At 36.3% G+C, this 4,024-nt stretch overlaps 1 protein-coding gene and 1 pseudogene across 2 annotated transcripts in view; both read right to left on the reverse strand.

Annotated features, from left to right (window-relative positions):
• The window catches only part of LOC105548224, a 10,638-nt pseudogene extending 6,861 nt beyond the window's left edge, over positions 1 to 3,777 (reverse strand). Inside the window, exon 1 of the transcript XR_001007361.1 lies at positions 3,770 to 3,777. The product of XR_001007361.1 is annotated as a keratin, type II cytoskeletal 8 pseudogene (transcript). The remainder of the gene's footprint in view (positions 1 to 3,769) is intronic.
• The window catches only part of ELOVL7 (ELOVL fatty acid elongase 7), a 99,830-nt gene continuing 98,853 nt past the window's right edge, over positions 3,048 to 4,024 (reverse strand). Inside the window, exon 11 of the transcript XR_001007358.1 lies at positions 3,048 to 3,988. The gene's annotated coding sequence lies outside the window, so the exon portion shown is untranslated. The remainder of the gene's footprint in view (positions 3,989 to 4,024) is intronic.

Raw genomic sequence — 4,024 nt, forward strand, 5'->3', positions numbered from 1 at the left:
CTTCAACTCCACACTCAAATCTGAGTCTATTTCTCTGTGCAAGGGGCCATTTTCTTAGTGAAAAAATAAAACAGCACTTACTTTCATCTACAGAACTAGTCAATACAAACCAGAACTGTGTGAATTAAAGATAGGCTTTAACACTTCTAAAGAGAAAAATAAGTATTCCTATCCATTTTAGGTAATACTTTGTGTGGCAGACTGTATTTTCCAAGTACAGTATTTCTCCCATCCTACATGTTCTTATGAGGTAACTTTTACATTCCTCCCGTTGAGGGACATGGTCTGTGTCCTCTCCTCTTGAAAATGGGTGGGCTTTTGTACAGGGGAAGTGACATTCCCTGACTTCTATGGCTATGTTATAAAAGGCAATACTGCTTTCATTTTGTTCACTGGAATGCTTACTGCTGAAGCCTTCGGTCCGACTCCCCTGAGACTGCCATGCTCTGAGGAAGCTCAAAGTAGCCCAGCGGGAAAGACCACACGGAGAGGACTTAAGACTACACACAGATCTCCAGTCATCCCCCACTGCCTCAACCTCCTGGTTCCTGGTTAAGCCACAGTCTGACTGCAATTGCACCAGGGACCCCAAACAATAACCACTCAGCTTCTCAAATCATTGATCCTTCAAAGTGGTGAGAGATGTAGCTTTGATGTAGCTGTAAGTCATCACATTTAGGGGTGATTTGTTAGTCAATAATAGATAAACTGTAACAGCTTGAGAAACAACAATACTATTTATATAAAGATAATAAAGGCTATACAAATACTATGCTAACTGATGGGAAAATATATGCTAAATATATACACTGAATTATAATATATAGACTATATTTTAAATTATATATCATTTTGAATGAATCTATTATATATAATACATTATGTGTAACTTATGTGTATATATATTCATCCAAAAGTAATGATTTAATCATTTGCTGATGCCAGGCACAGTGCTGGCCCTAAATAAGTGTGTTCAATCACTTTTCCATTTAGACACTTGAAAAATTATATGTACTTCTGTGCAAAATAATGGCCCATCATGGTGGTGGATTCTCAGTGGGTGAGGTTACATCAGGTGCTTACTCAAACTTCATCTCTTACCTTCTTTCTTACTAACAGAATCTAATTTCGTTGGAGAGGACAATGTACCCGTCTAGAAAATTAGTTCACAGCTTCCCTGGCAGCTAGAGATGGCCATGAGGCAGTTTTGACCATTGACATGTAAGTGAAAGTTGTTGTGTAGGACTCCTGGGAAAGTAGAAGGAAACAGACCTAGACTCTATTGTATTTGGTACCCAAGGAGGCATACAAAGACATCTTCTTCCCTGGTGGTATATGGTATATGCAGATTTTCTCTGTATCCCTGCCCCTCCCCAGAGTACTTAGCTACACGGCATGATGCTTTGGAATGACAGACAATAACTACAGTCTGTTACACCCAATTACCTCCTACAAGAGGGAAATACTGGAAAATGCTGGTGACAGGGAGCCTTGGGCTCCATGGAAGGGATTCTTTTCCAGAGGCTCTCCTAACCAGGCTGATATTGCTACTCCTCCATCAAACATCTTCAGTGGGTCCTGCTGAACATTATTTTTTGTTTCATCAAAGGTAACTACTTAACATTAGGAAAATATATATTGCAAATCTGTAATACACTTTTCACTTGTCAACAGGTATGCCACCTTTGTTTTTATTAAAATGTGATGTAGGCCTGTCTTTTTAAACTGTACTGTAAACATTTTAAGGGCAGGGACCACGTCTAGTACATTTTAAAGTTTCTCATGACACTTAGATGCAGTGAGCACCCTAAATACTAACTACCAGTGAAAATCATGTCAATTCTGTCATTTTGGTTTCTAACTTAAATAACATCTATACAAAATATTATAATACATACATTGCTTTTTAAAAACTGGATAATTTCAAACATACACAAAAGTAGACAGAAGAGTAAAATAAACTCCTATTAAGTGAACCCATTAGCCAACTTTAACAATTATGAACACCTCCTTTCTTTTTACTAGAGTATGTTAAAGTGAAATCAGACAACCTATCATTTTACATATACATACTACAGTGTATGTATCTCACATCTAAGGACTTTAAAAATATACATCTGCAATACAGTAATAATATCCAATATTAATCATCTGTCTTTTAAAGTTTAGTTCTTGTTCAGTTATATCTGATTGTTATAAGAATATCCTTTTATGATTTGGTTTGTTCAAATCAGGATTCAAATGACATTTGGTTAGTATATCTTAAGTCTTTTATCTACAAAAGTTGCCTTCTCTGCTTTTCTTTTTTTTAAAATGTCATTTATTTATTAAAGAAACCAGGTCATTTATTCTATGGAATTTCCTACATTTTGGACTTGGCTGATTGTATCCTCTTGGCGTCTTTTAACTCTTCCTCTATATATTGTATTTCCTGTAACTAGTAGTTTATAAAAAGAGGATTGATTAGATTCAAGTTCAAAAAAATTTTTGCCATGAAAACCTCAGAGTATTATAGTGTATTAAGAGACAAAACATCTGGTTGTCCCACTCTGAATGACATTAAGATTGATCAATGGGTTCAGTCGTATCAGCACAAGCCATCCCCATCAACCTTTCATCTAATTGTTTTAGCAACCAGTGATCCCATTTATTAGAGCCAGCAGGATGGCAAAATTATTCTTTTTTGTTAATTCTTTCCACTTAAAAAACCTTGCCTACTAACATACCACCAATTTTGAAATTCTGTACAACCAAAACACATAACTCAAATTCAAATTCCTTCATAGAGTCTTCCCTGTCTGCTAAGTGGCAGAACTGTCACTCATCTGGCACCTGTCATCTACTGCCCTGTCACATAATTTCATCCGCCAGTTGGTAAGCTCCAGGAGATCCCAATTATGTCCCAGGTATCTCTGTATCCCAAAGATGAACACAGCACGTGTACAAGAAATATGTAAAATAACTCTGATTGGTGAGTATTCAAATTAAAAGCCACCAACCCATGCAAACACATGCAGCTAGATTCCAAAATGAAAAATACACACACATATACATGCGATATCACAAATTTATTATAGTACACGGAAAAACAAACTCAAACTTTGACAACATCCACAGAATGTTCCAGTCTTTAAAAAGTTAACAGAAATAAAGGGTAATGGAGAGAATATAATCTCATAATTTTATAATTAAGGCTGTAAATGGCAAAGTCCCATATATATTTAAAAATCTATATTTGTGTTTATTTATAATATAGATATAGGCCCTCAAGGATTCATAGAGATTTATGTAATAAACTAGATTTTGGAACTGCTTATTTTGTTGTTGTTGCTGGTTAGGTAAGCAAACCCAAACAAATTAAGTCCTGAAAAGTGGGATGAAATCCCAAAAGAACTCTATGTGACCAAACATAACTCTTTTAGTAAATATGGCTCCATACAAATTCTATATCCAGTGAAAATCATTTTGATCCACAATCATGTTGATGTTTCTATGGAGGATACTTCTAGCAGCCGTGATTTCTTTTGTAGCATTCTGGCTCTCCACTTCTATTCATATAATTGAGTACGTGCTTTATTACATGTTAGCTCATAGGCAAGTTAAACATTTTAAAGACTACGGGGAGGTTAGGAGAGGTTGTATGATGAAGGTCGGAAAGTATGCAAGAAATAAACTCTCCTGTTTCATCTCTTTATTCTTGCCTCATTTTGGTCTCTATACTACTTGGGGTCTTTGAAAATGGTGTGATTTATAACAGCACCTAGCATACCTTCTCATTTTAGCACAGGTTAGATATGAAGAGCCAAACCTGGAAAACAGTTAAGGAGTCCTGAGACCTTTCCAGTGGAATAAATTAGAGCAGTAGTTTCATTTAGCTGTGCTTTTTTGTCCTTTATTCTTTTTTTTCTAAAAATATAAAATTATGGCCGGGCGCAGTGGCTCACCCCTGTAATCCCAGCACTTTGGGAGCGCGAGGTGGGAGGATCACCTGAGGTCAGGAGTTCGAGACCAGCCTGGCCAAGAT

This window comes from Mandrillus leucophaeus, unplaced genomic scaffold (assembly GCF_000951045.1).
Source record: "Mandrillus leucophaeus isolate KB7577 unplaced genomic scaffold, Mleu.le_1.0 Scaffold403, whole genome shotgun sequence".
NCBI classification, from domain to species: domain Eukaryota; kingdom Metazoa; phylum Chordata; class Mammalia; order Primates; family Cercopithecidae; genus Mandrillus; species Mandrillus leucophaeus.